This window comes from Vipera ursinii (genome assembly GCF_947247035.1).
Source record: "Vipera ursinii genome assembly, chromosome: 2".
In the NCBI taxonomy this organism is placed as follows: Eukaryota; Metazoa; Chordata; class Lepidosauria; order Squamata; family Viperidae; genus Vipera; species Vipera ursinii.
Window position 1 is genome coordinate 207,032,898 of NC_139513.1, and position 18,664 is coordinate 207,051,561.

The window sequence follows — 18,664 nt, forward strand, 5'->3', positions numbered from 1 at the left end:
TTAAAGCCAGCTGGGAAAGTCGCAAATTATGATCAATTGACTGCAAGATGCTGCAATCGTCATAAGCGAGAGTCAGTTTGCCAGTTTTCACCATCACTGTAACTATGATCTATTTGTTAAATAAATGGTCAAAATCAAAGACCACCTGTAGTAGAAATGTGGAAACTAATACCTGCAATCTAAAAACTCAGATACTCAAATTTTAATTGTGGGTTCCAAAGGAGATATTTTGCCCCAAATTACGTGAACATTAAAATTTCTGAAAGTCTCATTTTAGCCATAAGGAAGAATATAAAATGACAGAAAGCAGCACCCACAAACACCCACAAACACACGAACTAGTCTTCCCAAATTAAATGCTTTTGGCAATAGCCATGCCGGCTAGAAATTGTAGCCCTGTATCACTTTAAACTGGGAAAGGCTGACTTGAAACTGTTAGCAACAAATTCAAGAATGCCATAATCAATACTGTTTTTAAAAGCTAATTCCAAACTCCAGCAAACAGAACCTATTATTGTACAATAAATTACAGCCAATGGAGAAAGTTTTCACCAAAGTCCTCCATCCAAAATGAGTTAGTAACCCAGTAAACATTTTCAGTGAGTGGCTGCTGGCTAGCTAGGAATACAGAATTATGGAATCACAGGGCTAGAAGGGATGTCACTGTATCCCACCTGCTTAATAAAGGATAATCACACACAATCTTTATATGATTATATAAAGCTTTTGTTTATTTTAATCAGAAACCAAGGAAACAGATTTTAAACATTCTTTTAAAAAAACTACATACAATATATGCATACAACATGATGCACTTATTAAAGCAGGTGCATCTTGCTTAAAAGGACCAATTAAAGAGTAACACATTTTATGTAAATTAAGGTTATGTTTAATAACAACCTTGTCTACAAATTATCTATTTCTGTACACAGTTAACACTCTACTTCTTCCATACATAAGTAATTCAAAAACCTCACATTTGGCATGGTGGATTATTTTTCATGCCAGTGGAATTTCATTTTCATATACTTCTATGCCAGACAGTTCTTTCTGATTATATCCAGAAGGTGGCCAATCTTAATTTTCAGCAGATTAGCATATGAGGATGCTTCAATTGCTTACTTAATAAGATACTCGGTTGAAAAATATTTGGATGAGATGGAAATTGCTTACAGATTTTTGACAGGAAGGAAATGCAACATGACTCATGGATAGCTTTTAATCAGTTTAAAATTAGAAACAGGAGCACATTTCATGCACAAGATACAACAAACTGTGTTTCTGGTTCGAAGAGGGTACCAAGTGTATTGCTGTTCAGAAGCCACACTTTTTTCTGAATCGATATGGGTACGTGAACAAATAGGGTTTCCACCAGCTTCATTTGCTAAGAGCTATATAGAGTTAACTCTTGCCAAACAAGATATTTGTTACTCAGTTTGATTCAGGACAAGCTATAGATCTAGCATGTATGAATCCTGCCTGGAGATTGGAAGGCGTTTGGTTAACCTAATTCCATTCCATGTCCAATTCAGAATCAAGTCAGTCTAAACTACACTGTACAAAATGTGACAGTACATAGATCTGCAACAATACTATCACCCTTGCCAAGCGTTTCAGAATATAATCAATAGTAAATGTTTGTAGAAAGTATTTGGAACCAGAAACATTCCAGAGATTTTGCTACTTCTGTTACTGTACCTGCTGAAGCATCATATTATGCTATGGTTTATATACATTATATAAGCCAGACCTTTGGAACCGTTTACCGGTGGAGCTCCAGACGGCTCCCGACCTTCGCTCCTTCCGACGTGACCTAAAAACATATTTATTTGAACAAGCCGGCCTGGTCTGATGGGTTTAGGGGTATTTTAACATTTTGTATTAATCTATTTCAGACATGTCAAACACAAGGCCCGGGGGCCGGATCCGGCCCGCGAAGTGGTTTCATGCGGCCCGTGAAGCCATCCTGGAAACAGTGAGGGAATGGCCCCCACTGCCTTGGCCCTGGCCCAGAGACCCTCCTTCTGCCAGAGACCCTCAGATCTGTCCCACTCCTGCCCAGGCCTCCATAGGCACCCTTGATGCGAATGATATAGAGCTGGCCATGCCCACCCAGTAGGCCATATGCACTCTAGCCACGTCCACCCAGTAGGCCACGCCCACCCAGGCCATACCCACCCGGCCCCTTGAGGGCAACCGCAATGCTGATGCGGCCCTCAATGAAATTGTGTTTGACACCCCTGATCTATTTAAATGGGCTATTGTATTTAATATTTCTTTTAATTTTTATATATTGTATTTTATTGTATTGCCCTGTACACCGCCCTGAGTCCTTCGGTATAAAAATTAAATTATTATTATTATTATTATTATTATTATTATTATTATTATTATTATTATTATTATTATTATTATTAATAATAATAATAATAATGATAATAATAATAATAATAAACCAAAGTAAGATGTATTTGGTTGATCTAGGTTTGCAAAATACACTAAGCTTCAAGCAAACCACATTTGGCAGATCTCCACAATGCCTCCTTAACTCAAACATACCTCTTCCTGACCCTGCTCAGCTACTATGTAAGACCTGGAAGAATTTAGCTCCTGGAAGGAGCAATGGACATATAGCGGGAGGGTGATCATACTGAATATGAAGCACTCTCGACCACTTCAGCTCTGATTACTATCCATCTCTACTGAATCGTTAGTAACATATCATTTAATTACATGGTAACATTAAATTGCTCACTCTACCATACTGGGAGTGCTTTAATTTTATGGTTGTTAGCAATTTACCCTAATGCTGAAGTAACTTCTGCCCTCCAAACAGAACAAGGGGAATCTGGAAGTCAACAACTGTTGCTATAAAAAACAAAAAAGAAAAGAAGTCCTGCCTTAAAGTACTGCTGGCGACTGGTTCACCCAATCTGAGTTTTGAAGAGAAAAAAAACTTGATACAGAAAGAAAGAAACCAGGTTGAGAAGCTGCTATTGGCTAAAGAAGAGTTCCTAAGGCAAAAACACACACAAACAAAAATGAAACATCAAAATCAACCGAATATTGAGTAATTACAGATTTCAAAGGAACAATGTAAGCTCAGGAGACTGAAGAAACATGGAAATCCTGTTGAAAATATGTGTTTAAGAACAAATGGGGACAGAAGGGATACAGTTGTTGGAGTTTATTGTACATCACTTGGAGAGCCAACAATACAGATGGGACTTTCTGCATTATCCTAGTGATAATAGGTAAAAGGTAAAGATTCCCCCGCACATGTGTGCTAGTTGTTTCTGACTCTAAGGGCCAGTGCTCATCTCCGTTTCAAAGCCAAAGAGCCAGCGCTTGTCCGAGGACGTCTCCGTGGTCATGTGGCCGGCATGACTAGACGCCAAAGGCGCACGGAACACTGTTACCTTCCCACCGGAGTGATCCCTATTTTTCTACTTGCATTTTTACGTGCTTTCGAACTGCTAGGTTGGCAGAAGCTGGGACGAGTAACAGGTGCTTACTCTGTTACCCGGCACTCGGGATTCGACCCAACAAACTGCCGACCTTCTGATCGACAAGCTCAGCGTCCTAACCCACTGAGCCAACAATAGGAGATTTCAATTATTCTGACATCTGCTGGGAATCTAACTCTGCCAAGAGTCACAGGTCCAACAAATCCTTCTCTCTGTGGCTGACAACTTCATCTGACAGAAGGTGTGTGTGGGGGGGAAAACCCCGAGGGGGCTTGTTATTTTGGTGCTAACCTCACCAGAGAGAATAATCAGTTGCAGAATTGAAAGTAACTGATGATGTTATGATTGAATCCATAATATACAAAGGAGGAGCAACACCAGAGAATTAGTCCTGCATACTGGATATCAGAGGAGCTAATTTTGAGGGAGGGAAAGACAGATCAGATCCAAGGGAGAAAAATATTTGAGAAGGAGGAGAAATCCAACGAAATGAGATATTTTGCCTCCAATATCTCAATACATTCTAGCAGAATTGAAAATGTGAGAAGTCTAGAGTACTGAAGAGAAAAGATATGCACAGAAAATAAAAGAAAGAGAACATAATGAAAGAAAAACTGGGGATAGTCTTCGGAAATTGAAAGAACTGTGATAAAGAGGCTGAATTAAAGTATGTGAGATACCAAAAGCAATGAAAAACTGTTCTTTAGGTACATTAGAAATAAAAGGCAAGCCAGAGTAGGGTGCAGTATAAGGAGAAAGTAATGAAGCAGAATTTCCAAACTTCTATTTTGCTAGGTTGTCTCTCTGAAGGAAAATAAGCCCTAACTGGTGATTATTATGCTGCACTGCTGATGTTGCCTACCGTAGTTTAGTAATGAAACACCTGTAAAACAACCAAGCTCAGAGGGCACTAAGGACCCCCCACAACTCCTAGAGGACTAAAGTCCTAATAGACTAGAGGAGAGCATATGTCATCATCCCTATCTTCAAAAAGGGGAATAAGGAAGATACAGAAAACTACGGGTCTGTGGAGCATCACAAGCAATGTTTCTCTGTTGCACCCCCTATTTGTGGAAAATCAGCACCCTCATTTTTGGCTTTCCAAAATTGTTAAATACAGAGGGGTTAAGGCAGGGGAAGGCAACCTTGGCTCTTTTATGACTCTTGGACTTCAATTCCCAGAATTCCTGAGCCAGCCATGCTGAGGGAAAAGGGAGAGGTTTCCAAGCTGAGCCATGCTGGCTCAGGAATTCTGGGAGTTGAAGTCCATGAGTCACGAAAGAGCCAAGGTTGCCTACCCCTGGGTTAAGGAGAGTCTTTAGGGAATGAATGGTTAGTGTTACCATTTCGTTGTATGCAGACAAATTTGAATATAAGTTGCTGCTGTACAAACGCAACACATTTGGATTCTTCAGTTACTATCCAAGATCTCTAGTCAAATTTGTAGAAATTATAGTGTTATATAGGAAACATTCTTGGTAAACAATATGTTGGAATAACTCTAATATTATACCTTTTAGTAAGAAGGATCCAAATGAAATAAATAAGAATTTTTTATTGTTCAAAACTTATTAATTCCTAGTAATTATTATCCTGAGGAAAATATCCTGACTATTCAATGAGAACACTTCCTTTATATTACTTTACCAAGACAATCTAATTTGTGGGGAGACATCAATGTGGTAAAAATGAATATTGCAAGAGAGACAATAGATTGAGAGAAACGCCTAGGTGGATTCCATTTAAGTAAGTATTTTAAACTGTTTATTCAGTCCAAAGTACAAGCTACCATGACTTCCTGTTGGACGATTTCTCTGCTATTGTGCCCTCTATCTTTCTGTACCACCAATCACTTTTCTCCCTATGGACGAGTCTTTCTGGACCTATATACACAGATATGTATGCACATGCACACATACATACATATATACACATATAGATGTAGGAGATGACCAGGCTAAGCCCGAGAGTCAAACGCATCATCAGTCATGAGTCCCTGCAGGCCCACAAAAGATCTAAGTCCAGCCCACCTTGAATTCCTTCTACTCTTATCTCCTGTTAATTTCTCTTCACTGTTAGTAGTTCAGATTCCCCAACCTTTTGGGCACCAGGGACTAGTTCCGCAGAGAGAGGTTTTTCCGCAGAGCAGAGGAGACGTGGTTTTGCATGCTGCCTGTATCCCATGGATGGGGCTTCGATTGTTTGAGCAGCTTGGTTTCCGGCATGCTGCAGCCCAGTGCCGCTTTATGGACCAGGGGTTTATATGCAGCTTTTTAAAAGAATGACTTTATCTCCCCAGAGAACAATAATTTACTTATTTATTAAATTATTTTTATAAATGAATAAACAGCAATAAGTTAACAAAAAATGTATTTGCTTAGCAGAGAAAAGGGTTGCCGGACTGAAGCCCAGCAAGAATGTATCTTTTGGATTCTTTCTGAAGTTGGCAGCTTTCCCCATTTGCTTTTTTTTTTTTTAGTCAATCCAGAGTTTTCCCACTTTACTGGTTTTTAATTAGAAGAGTTTTACTCCTGACTCTGAAATTGCCCATTATTTACTGATAAGTAATTAAGGAAATATTTATAGTAAGGACAATCATTTAGGTTTTCTTCAATCAAATTACAGCTATCACATCTTACACTAATAAATCAATGGTTAAGGTTGATCAATATTCTCATTATTTTAAAATAAGTGATTTTACAAAATATATTTTCATGTTTATTGGACAGCTCCGAGATTTTATTAATTTGGCTGTCAATCATTTGTAAAAGGACCGGTTACTTAGGTAGATGATATGGGCTTGTCCACAATAATTCATTTGTTTTAATATCAAGAAATTAATACGTTCATTTACAGCAGATCTCCACCATCATATGGTCTAAAAAAACTATTCCATGTATTTCTGTTTATTACAATTTGATTTTATTTACTGCTTATGAGATTGATTTCTCTTCCAAAAGGAAGAGAAGAGGAACCATCATTCAAATGCCTTTATCCTGTAAGGCTAGGTCAGGGGTAGGCAACCTTGGCTCTTTTATGACTCATGGACTTCAACTCCCAGAATTCCTGAGCCAGCATAGCTCAGCTTGGAAACTCTCCCTTTCCCCTCAGCATGGCTGGCTCAAGAATTCTGGGAGTTGAAGTCCATGAGTCATAAAAGAGCCAAGGTTGCCTACCCCTGAGCTAGGTGATTGCATTATAAATATTATTTCATTATTTCCATTTTATGTCTTACTTTCCAGAAGAATTGTTCAGGTTATAATCAGGTTCCTAATCTCTATGACAAACTGTGGTGCCACATGCAGCAGCAGTATAAGGCTCGATGGTGTTTAGTTCTAGTAGCATAGGATTATCGTACACGAATGGACAAAATGTAGTAGATACGTTCATACCTTTATATGAAATATTGTCAGGTGCAAATCACCAGAAGCATTTGTTGAGTTCAAAGCAGAGAAGAGTTTACTATCGCTAGATACTTGCGACAGTAATCTCTTCCCAAGAATTTGGTCAACTATCGGTCAAAGCTTGGGTCAATGAAATTCATCAGAGTTGGGTGTCTTCTGGCTGCACAATGATTCCAAACTGATGACACACTTCACCTTGTGCAGCTCAGCCCACTCACCTACCGATACTAAAGGAGATGACACATTTTATTATAACTTTACTTCAGTGTTTATTTTTTTCATTTCAAAAGAGTTGTACGGTCACCTATCTAATAATATACAATAAGCCCGGGGGGCTTGCAAGGGACAATAAAGCATAACATTAAAAAAGAGTTCTTAGCGATTCAAAAGAAGACTTCCCTGCACCTGAACATTTACATTGACCAGGTTCCAGTCTCACTTTAGCCAATGTTTGGGGGAACAGTCAGCTCTTAGTGTCCTTCTGGAAATGTAGAAGGATGTGGGGCAGCGGCCTTTCAGTGGAAAGTATTCCATATGATACTCTCATTCAATGTGCCCCTCAGTATCAAAGTATTCTCATCAGTCAAACGTTCCCATCTTTCAAAGACAATTTATCTTTGATTTACCTTTAATAGCATACGGATGAACGATCATACAAGCAGGCCTAATATGCCGTTCAAGATATAATTATTAAGCAAGACAATATACAAAGTTGCTAGCAGATTAAGAATCTTGTTAAGGAATCTGCGTAGTATATTTGTTACCAAGGTAACAAATACAGTATGATTGTTGACATACAAATGAGTTTATTAAGTAATGCTGATTTTCTTATACTAGCCTCCTACATACACAGATGCATATATATTTTTTTAAAAAAGGTCAAGGCAGTTATAAGCAGTTGTTGCTCCGAAGTAATTTAAAACATTTGACACTAAAAAAGTATTTTAAAGAAACAACTGAGGGTAGTCTACCTAATTAGCAGCTTTACCAACGTGATATCTTACAGATGTGTTAGGACTACAATTCCCAGACAAGGAAATCATACAACAAATTGGATAGCTACCATCGTCAATTTTGTAGAGCTTTCCATTTAATGTAAAATCAATAGACCCAGTTCAATAAAATTAAGCTCCTTTTAAGTCCCACTAATTTCAGTAACCAGATATACAGTAGGCAATATCTTTATTAGGCCTAACTAAAAGTATAAAAATGTTCAGATTTTCTCTGAAAATAGGCAATACACTTCAAAGGCAATTTTTATTTACCGTATATACTTGAGTATAAGCCGACTCGAGTATAAGCCGAGACCCCCTAATTTCACCCCCAAAAACTGGAAAAAGTTATTGACTCGAGTATAAGCCGAGTATAAGTATAAGCTTGGCCCCTTCTTAGCAACATATCTATATTCTGTGCCACGACGAGCCGCTCGTTGACTCTGGCAGCATCCCGGAGCTGGCTCGGCTGTGGTTCGCAGGGTCCGCTCATCAGGCTGCCAGGCTTCCTGGCAGCACATCCCGCAGGGAAGGTCTGCTAGGGAGGCGGCAGTCAAGCATTGTTTCCCTCCTCGTGCAGCCTCGGGGTAGGCTTCTCCGGGGGCACCGCCACGATTCTGCAGGGGCCAGGTAGTGAAAACTCACCGGGGAAAACGGGTGCCGTTGCAGCGCCCAGGGAAGCATAGCCTGCTTGACCCACGGCCTCCCGCTGCATCAGCCGAGAAGTGGAGTTGCCGGTCCTCGTACTTTCTAAAAGCAGCAGGTGCAGATGCGCTGCTGAAATGTTCAAAATCCAACTTTTCTGCTTTTTGAAACGCACCACCGGCTGCTCCGTCCAGAAGCCCAGATTCGGGAGGGCTGCTTGGCTTCCACTTGAGCCCATCTATGTCCGCGAGCCCCCCCCCCACTACCCCTAGACCTCAGCCTGGGTCCCCTGTCCGACCCGGAGGAGTATTTTTTTTAAAAAAAACTTCCATCGGGATTTGTTCCTGGAGTTTAAATCCTTGCAGTCCGAAGCAAGAGAGAAAGCCGCGACCTCCTCCTGCGGGAGATTCTCTGCCGGCTCTGAAGAGCTCAACCACCAACGCCGGGGCGGCAGAGGCTTGCAGGGCTGGCAGAGGTGGCGGCAGTCCAGCGTTGTTTCTCCCCCTCGTGTGTGTGTGTGTGTGTGTGTGTGTGTGTGTGTCAGACCCGCAGGAATGGCTAGTAAAGGTGGCGGCAGTCCGGCATTTGCGTTTCTCCCCATGGGCTCGACACACAGGAAGGGGGGGAATGCCGGAATGCCGCTTCCCTACCAGCCATTCCCGTGGGTCTGACACACACACGCACGCACGAGGGGGAGAAACAACGCTGGACTGCCGCCAGCTCTGCAAGGCTCTGCCGCTCCCTTCTCTCAGCAGCCCTCCGAACGAAGGGACAGTTCTTTTTTTTTTGTTCACTGGAGTATAAGCCGAAGTGGATTTTTTCAGCCCGAAAAGTGGGCTGAAAAATTTGGCTTATACTCAAGTATATACGGTATTTTTATTTTATTTATTTGTATCCTGCCTTTATTGTTTTTACAAATAACGCAAGGAGGCAAATGTACCCAACACACCTTCCTCCTACAATTTTCCCCACAACAACAACTCCGTGAAGTGAGTTGGGCTGAGAGAGAGTGGCTGGCCCAAAGTCATTCATAAGGCTTTCATGGGTAAGGTGGGAATTGAACTCATGGTCTCCCACCTTCTCGCCTGGTGCCTTCCCCAGAAGACCAAAATGAATATAATGAACTATAGACATTAGAGAATATGTTTCAAAAATATATTTCAAAAAACAAAAGAGAATGAGCAAAATGGTCCAAAGGTTAGCACAGATCTTGGGAATAACTGAACTGCAGCCCTCAAAGTGAAACATTTTGCTTAATAATTATTCGGCTGTGACTTTAAAGTTATTAACTAATTTGAAAATGAAAAAAAAGATTTTAAAAGAATAAAAGAGTAAAATACGCCTGTTACTCGTCCCAGCTTCTGCCCACCTAGCAGTTCGAAAGCACGTAAAAAATGCAAGTAGAAAAATAGGGACCACTCCGGTGGGAAGGTAACAGCGTTCCGTGCGCCTTTGGCGTCTAGTCATGCCGGCCACATGACCACGGAGACGTCCTCAGACAAACGCTGGCTCTTCGGCTATGAAACGGAGATGAGCACCGGCCCCTAGAGTCGGAAACGACTAGCACGCATGTGCGGGGGAACCTTTACCTTTTACCTTTTTAAGCATAGAATCTGAAATCTAGTAAAGTTGGTGATATTACTTGTTCCTTTAAGCTGTCCCTGCGACTCATTTGTTGGAATAATAGGTAATGTTTTTAAAGGAAAGGGATTTAGACAAACAGTGGTAGTGCTAACAGTAATAAGGCTAATATCAGTGGAGATTAGCTAGGCAACCTTTCAACATGTACACAAGGAACACAGGCAACATTGTAGATGGGGCCCAATTATCTGCAGCAATTAAACTATTGCAAGCATTAAAGTAAAAATATTTGTAGCAGAAATGCTATTCTATTTAGCAATAGCAATAGCACTTAGATGTATATACTGCTTCATAGTGCTTAACAGCCATCTTTAAAAGGGTTTACAGAATCAGCATATTGCCCCCAACAATCTAGGTCCTCCTTTTACCGACCTTGGAAGGACGGAAAGCTAAGTCAACCTTGAGCTGGTTAGGATCGAACTTCTGGCAGTGGGCAGAGTTAGCCTGCAATACTGCATTCTAATCACTGTACTACCTTCATAATCGTATTACTGGTACCATTATGCTCACTATTTTTGCAGTAAACTGAACAAATAAAACCAAATGTGAATATATTGATGCAAATTTGCAAACATAGATACTACAGGAATACTTTAGGGAGGAAAGTAGGACAGATTTAGCCCAATAATAAGAGAGCCTTCATGTAATAAATTCAGTTTTATTGCTGTATGATGAATAAAACAACTGTCAAAAACTGTATCCTGTCTTAAACTACTATGGTTAGAAAAGATATGCTAAGGCATCAGATTTCTATCACTTAATTAAGATTCATTGCATTACTCCTTTGAAGAATCCAATTAAAGTAACATCAAGAGGAATTTTATAGCAAACCTTAACAAAGTACGTTTGATAGTCACCACAAATGGGAGCAAAGCCAAATAATCCTTTCAATAACACATGACAATATATTTAAAAGCAATATTGTATACATAATGATGTTAAAATGACCCAAACTGCTTTTACTAGCAAATATGCACTTACAACAAAAACCCAAATTGTAATTTAAAGGATGTAAGACAGCCACCCCAATTAAGTGAGAATTAATGCATGTTCTACTTATTTTTAAATCTTAACTATAATTTATAAAGTGAAAGTCCTATAAACCAGGGGTCCCCAACCTGTGGGCTGCAGCCAACTATTTGCAACCTGTGCATTTTGACTCATGTGAGCAGTGTTTCACAGCATTCTCTGAGGGGTTTACAGAGTCAGCATATTGCCCCCCAAAATCTGGGTGCTCCTTTTACCGACCTCCGAATGGTAGAAGGCTGAGTCAATCTTGAGCCAGTCAGGATCAAACTCCTGGCTGTGGGCAGAGTTAGCCTGCAATATTGCATTGTAATCATCATGGGTCAATAGAAGGCCATGTTTAATACAAAAAATTGTCTAAGGTTGGTAAGTCTGAGAAATAGTAACTGTCAAAGGTCATCCAATTAATTTTATGAAAATTGGAACATAGACCTTTTTGTTGTAATCTAACATTCAAATGAGGAATAGTTTTGCAGATTTTATTAAGACAAACCCCTATATTAAAGACTTGGAAACTGGCCAATAAAGATGCAGAGATATTCAGGAACTTAACAGACTAGTTACTATAGCATCTTTTCCGGGTAAATCACTATAAAGCAATATAAAAGTTAACATCATTAAACATATAGAAGGGCAGATCTTATTAAAAAAGAGCCAACAGATTCATTAAGGCCAACTCTTCTTTTACCTTGAGGCTTATTCAGGTTTTGGGGTTTTTAAGCATCACTAGAAAGGCCTGATAATTTACTCCTTGTCTTCATCTTCTTGGCTTTGTTTCAACCCCAGGCCATAATTCATGCAATTTTATCCTTCTGTTATCCATGCTGAGAAACATTAGCTTCTCATAAAATAGTAAAGACAGTCTGAACAATGATGTTGATGCCAGCAGTCTTACTATTGCCACAGTAAGATCTGAATTATGCTAAGAATTGTTTCTGTGAAAAATTTCTAAAAGTTTCTACATCAAAATAGTATCACAAGTGAAAACAAATCATTTACTGAAATTTCTGAACCCAGTCTTCAGATCTTCACTGGGTTGCTAACTGACAACCAGCCATAATTCAAGCTGTTGGTACGAAAACTTTTAAAATCTCAAACAACGTAGGATTTAGCTATCAAAAATATTGTCTTTCCTGAATGAACCTCTTAATATTTGTAAGCAAGACCCTTTTCATGGTGCCTACTGCTTTCAAAACCTTGTCTTTCTGGCCTGTGGAAAAGTCTTATCTTGCATGTTGCTTCCAGACTATGCAACGGTCCTTTTGGACCTCCTTTAGCCTCCACTTTCCTAATATTTGTAAAATCTGCATATAGGCTAAATTTAGTTGGCAACTGAATTGGTCAGTTGATTAGCTAATTCATTTTAATTATTGAGAATTGAGGCCTTTGAACTATGGTGCTGGAGAAGACTCCTGCGAGTCCCTTGGACTGCAAGGCAATCAAACCGGTCAGTCCTAGAGGAGATCAACCCTGACTGCTCTTTAGAAGGCCAGATCCTGAAGCTGAAACTCAAATACTTTGGCCACCTAATGAGAAGGAAGGACTCACTGGAGAAGAGCCTAATGCTGGGAAAGGTTGAGGGCAAGAGAAGAAAGGGACAACAGAGAATGAGGTGGCTGGATGGAGTCACTATAGGCATGAGCTTAAATGGACTCCAGAAGATGGTAGAGGACAGGAAGGCCTGGAGGAATGTTGTCCATAGGGTCGCGATGGGTCGGACATGACTTTGCAACTAACAACAACAACAATAATTAATAATTAATTAATAATATATTATGTTAATATATGTTTCTAACTTTTTGTAATGTTTGGGGTATTTTATTTTGTCAGTCAATGAAAAGCAAGATGTAAATAATCCAAGTAAGTAAGTATTTCAGTGTCAACAAACAAGTGAATAAGACAAAGCTGGTTGACATGCCAACTTTTAGAAGATTTTGAGAAACACCCTTTTTTCAGCAAAGTTAGCAATCTTTGGGTAAGAGAAGTAATCTCGTTACTGGTGAGTTTTAGAACAGGAAGCAGGGATTCATTTTAAAAATAAATGATAAACTGTTACAATGAAAGGGCATAAACAATGGGGTCTCCCAAGGACCTGTATCAGGAAAAGTCTTCTCAAATGATCTGAAGTAAGAGGTAAACACTGACAGAACCAAGCATGTTTTTTTTTATTAAAGAGTTTTACAAAAAAATTTTTTACAAAACATATTGGAACCAAGAGTAATTTATGTTTTCTTGTTTTAACTCATCTAATGATTTAAGTTGCCAATTATTCCCTTCCAATCTAAGTAATTCCTTATAGGAAAACATATCCAAACTCACTCCCATAGATACACCTTCTTATCGCGTGTCCAGGAATTCCCCAAATCGGTATTTTATAATTTAACTTATAATAATACTTTTTCCAGACACGCAGCAAAGCACTTCTAAGAATATGAGATTTAAAAGCCCTGTCTACCTTTTTATCATAAAGCAAATATGCATGCCATCCATATACCAAATCCCAACCCTCAAGGTGGAGTATTCTTTTATTAGTTAAATTAAGCCAATCGCTAACCCATGTCATGACCACCGCATCATAATACAATTTCAAGTTAGGCACCTTGAGTCCCCCTCTTTCCCTAGCATCTTGCAGAATCTTAAATTTAACTCTTGGTTTCTTCCCCGCCCAGATAAATTTATTAATACCCTTCTGCCATTCATCAAAGTTGGCATCAGAACCAAGTATGCTGATGATATCAAATTTTTTAGAGTGGATGAAATAAAAACTATAACAAGAGCTTTAATTTAACTTTCCTATATTGGGAAAGAACCACTAAAATGGCATGAGAATGTAATGCAAGCACCCTATGAACAGATAGAGTGTAAACTAGGTATGGGCACACACAAAATACTGTATACAAGTGAAGACCTGAGAAAAAGCGCATAGAAAACTGATAACCCTAAAATACAATGATAGTTCAATGTTCTGTAAGAAAAAATGAAATATTTGTTGAGTGGTTTAACACAAAATATAATAAATAGGAAGGGGAAAGATGTTTAAAATTAAACATGGTATGGAAGAAAGTAAATAGACTATTTCTATAATAGGAACATCTGGCGTCACATGGTAAAGCTGAATGTGAAATTCAGATCAAAATATTTGCTAATGTCCATAAATAGACTGGAAAATAGACTGATTTATGGGCTATTAAAGACCGCTATTCACAATAGCTACATTTAGTATGCCTCTTGGTGCCTCTCCGTATCAGTTGTTGAGCAATACAAGTAGACTTCAATTTACAACAGTTCATTGAGTGACCTTTCCAAGTTACAATGTCACTGAAAAAATTGACTTATCACTATTTTTCCACACTTATGACCGTTGCAACATCTCCATGGTCATGTGATTAAGATTTGGATCCTTGGCAACTGGTTCATATTTATGACATTTCAAGTGTCTTGGAATCATGTGATCCCCTTTGCAACCTTCTGACAAGCAAAGCCAATGGGGAAGCCAGATTCACTTAACAACTGTTTTTTTTAATCCCATTTATATCCTGCCCTTCTCTGAAGACTCAGGGCGGCTTACAATCTAAAGCACAAATCAATATGCTTAGCAATAGCCTTCATTCTATGTATATGCCTGACTTATTAATGTCAGCTTATTGCCCCCAACAATCTGGGTCCTCATTTTACCTACCTCGGAAGGATGGAAGGCTGAGTCAACCTTGAGCCTGGTGCAGCTGGTGTTACTTAAGGAGGCATTAGCCCACTGCTCCACCAAGGCTCTTGTTACTACCTTAAGAACTGAAAGTGATTCACTTAACAACTGCCTCACTTAGCAAGATAAATTTTGGGCTCAATTGTGGTTGCAAGTCAAGGACTACCTGTATGGGCTGGAAGTTGTAACTAAACTCTTGTCCAGCTTTTGGGCTTTCTATAGGTATGTGGATGATTGCTAAGAACAGACCATTGTTGTACATAAGTATTGGTTTGATTCAGCATGAATCTTATATTAATATAGGTTTATGGGAAACCTATGAACAAGCATTAAATAGCACCTAGGATTTTAATCCAATAGACTCAATAGAACTACCAAGAAGTAAATAAGAATCTTTTTTTCTCTCTTTCTGATAAGGTACTATATTGACAGCAATATTTAACTCAGACAGTATAATTTATACAAATATCAATAAAAACATGAAACATTAATTCACACACATTATAATTAATTCATCAACACAATAATAGGTTCACTTAATAGGATGGATGATAGGTGCTGAATGCAGTGTGGGAGAAAAAGGATGACTTCAGAGTTAATGAATGTGACTGGAATACGCAGGTCCTGAATATGAAATATGAAAATTCTGCTCATAGGCTCTCTTAATAAACCGTAAGAGAATCTAAACTATCATACTGAAAACCATGCATCGTTAGCAATTGCCATTATACAAACTACTGTTCTGATTTTAAAAAAAATTTTTATTAACAGTAGGGAGGAAAAAAGAACAAAAATGTTGGGATAAAGAATCCTATTTTGGAGTCACCTCTGTGTAACAAAGGTTTCCATGCTTACCATGACTTGAATCTCACCTTTAATTCATTCTGAAAAAACAATTGGCATTTCTGCATTCTTGAGGGATGAATACACATACTGTGCACTTTTCATTTTTGTTGCCAGAAAAGCAGGCAAGGACAAAAAAATAAACTTCTTTTCAAGTTTCTGGATCTCTGTCTATATATGAATATCCAGAAATAAGGGTACTGAATTCAGTGTGATCAACTGGGTTGAAATAAGCATGAATAGAATATCAGTTTAAATAATTTGGAGGGCTGTAATGAATGAATATGCCACCAGACATCAGTTCCTGTGCACAAGATTACCAAACAACAAATACTTCCACCTTCTCCTTTTTTTCTACTATTAAAAACAATAATTGTTGAATTTGTGTGTCAGAATTTACAGCAGCTAGACTAGAGAAATTCGCCCTCCTTTTAAACTCTGATGACCTAGATCCTTCACTTAACAAAGCAGAAAGCTTTTCCTTGTAACTCTTTTATCCACCCTCTCCCATTTCTTTTTCTTCCTCTCACCGTCTTTCCTTTTAAAGTCAAACTAAAGAAAAACTTTCTGCGGAGTAGAATCAGACACCGGGGTCTTGTGTTTCATTGCAAAAATTGTCATAGAAAGAAAGAAGGGAATCTCTATCCAAGTATCTTCCAGCTTGCTGTCCCAGTATACAATATAAAACTTTCCCCTATCATATCACCTGGCCTTAACCAAACAAATGCATCCAGAAAATTTAACCCTAAGATCGTTTACCTGGCTGAGAATTTCAATAAACCCAATGGGATTTTCTGTTGGGCAACCGTAGGTGGGATCAGGCTCTTTGGAACTAGTGTTAAAATGCCTGCCCTGCCACATTTACCAGCTCCATTATGTGCATATGCAGTATGCCTGTGCCTTGGCTACAAACACACACCGTTGGCTATATTAGGTGTATACTTACCTTGTTACAGGTACACCTGTCCCTAGATAGCCTCAGTCTTTTTCTCACTTCCCGCATGAAGCAACTACCCTACGCTTCCTTCTTGGACATACACCAACCTCTCCATTCCACCAAATCGTCATTTTTGTACCAAAGACCTACTTTTTTCATCATCCAAAGCATCCTTCCTCCCATTTCCTCGCCCACCCCACCACAAGCGGACAGGCAGGTCCAAATCCAGCCCTACCCTTCTCCAGACTCCACAAAATCACCACCACAAAAGATGCCTCCCTTTCTTCAATCAGCTGTCTTCAATCCAGCCAGAGAAGGAAGAAAAGGAGGAGAAAAAAAAGGGCTGCAGTTCATTCCTTTCATGCTCTAATAAACTTACATATGCCAGCGCACACAGAGGAGACACACGCAAGCAAAACAAACTCTGATTATTATTATTATTTTAAAAAAGTATTCAGTAAGTGCGGGGTGCAGCTCTGCCAGCTTCTTCCATTGGCCCTTCTCTAGGTGAAAGAGTTGGGGTTTCTTTTATCGGAAAAAAAGGGGGGAAAGCCTCTTACCTATATCCCCTCCACCTATTCTACAACAGCCCCATTTCTCTTCCTTTCACCGCCCCCCAAAGGAGAGGACAAGCCGTTGCCTCCACTCGCGAGCGATTCACCCCGTCTTGCAAGAGCTGCCTTCCCACCCAGAGAGCCAGACTTTCTTTCTTATCCCCAGTCAGGTGCCCTAAGTTCCCCAGAAGCTGCTCCCCCCTCTTCCGCCAGGGCTCCCCGAGACCTTGGCCACCTCGCCGCTCCCCGCAGGGCTGAGATCCACCTACCTGCACGTGCCCGTCCATGGGAATGTGGTGCACGGGTCCCCGCGTGATATTTGAGGGAGGGACGGGGACGGGGGAGGGGGGGAGGAGGAGGAGGAGGAGGAAAGAGGAGACCGTGCTCTATTGGCGATATTGAATGGCCAGCTTCTTCTAAATCGGAGTTTGTTTAGGCTGGGAGGAAAAGAGCCTTTGTAGCCGGACGAGCGCGGATTTCAGCCCCGCTCACCGGCAGCTCCTCCGCCTTCCTCCCCCTCCCTCCCTCCCTCCCGCGTGTGTTTGTGTGCGTGTTCGCCAACAGATCCCCGCCTCCTTTCTCGGCGATATTATTAAAGGCTGGGTAAGACACCGGGGAGAGAGCCCGTATCAGCTACCGGAAATCGAAGCCCTGGCCATAAATATACCACAGGAAGTACCACATGCACTCCCCCTCGTCTCTCCCTGCCTCCCCCCCCCTATTGTTACTTGCTTAGCCAATCTTTGCCGGCACCTCCCACGGCCCCAACACACCCACACACCCACACACCATACAAACGCGCGCGCGCGCGCACACACACACACGCACACTCCTACGCGTACACAGGGGAAGGCGCGGTTGTGTGATCAACCGGTGCCCTCTGCCTCCTCGATCCGCAGGGATACTCGCGCGACCCGCGATTAAGGCACGAATCAAAGGCTCCCTCGCCGCTATTAAGACAGTCCTGGCGAGCCAGTCCCAAACTCTCGTGAAGAGAAGCTTTCCCTGGTCCAATGAAGAGCAGAGGTGCGACCGCGTCAGATCATGCCCGATCAGTACAATACAGCATAATGCCACGTCTGTGATATGAATGTGACTCGGAAGAAAGGAAGGAAGGAAGGAAGGAAGGAAGGAAGGAAGGAAGGAAGGAAGGAAGGAAGGAAGGAAGGAAGGAGAAAGAATGCAAAAAGGAAGGAAAAGCAAGAGAAAGAAAAAGAAAGAAAGAAAGAAAGAAAGAAAGAAAGAAAGAAAGAAAGAAAGAAAAAAAAGAAGAGGAAAGGGAGAGGTGAGAGGAAGGAAGGAAGAAAGGGAGGAAGGAAGGAGAAAGAATGAAAAAAGGAAGGAAAAGAAAGAAAGAAAGAGAAAGAAGAGGAAAGGGAGAGTTGAGAGGAAGGAAGGAAAGAAGGAAGGAAAGAAGGAAGGAAGGAGAAAGAATGAAAAAAGGAAGGAAAAGAA

The 18,664-nt window shown here is 40.4% G+C and overlaps 1 protein-coding gene across 1 annotated transcript in view; it reads right to left on the reverse strand.

Moving 5' to 3' along the window:
* KIAA1958 overlaps nucleotides 1-17,720 on the reverse strand; it is a 63,932-nt gene extending 46,212 nt beyond the window's left edge. Inside the window, exon 1 of the mRNA XM_083354022.1 lies at nucleotides 17,479-17,720. The gene's annotated coding sequence lies outside the window, so the exon portion shown is untranslated. The remainder of the gene's footprint in view (nucleotides 1-17,478) is intronic.
* Nucleotides 17,721-18,664: the final 944 nt, after the last annotated feature.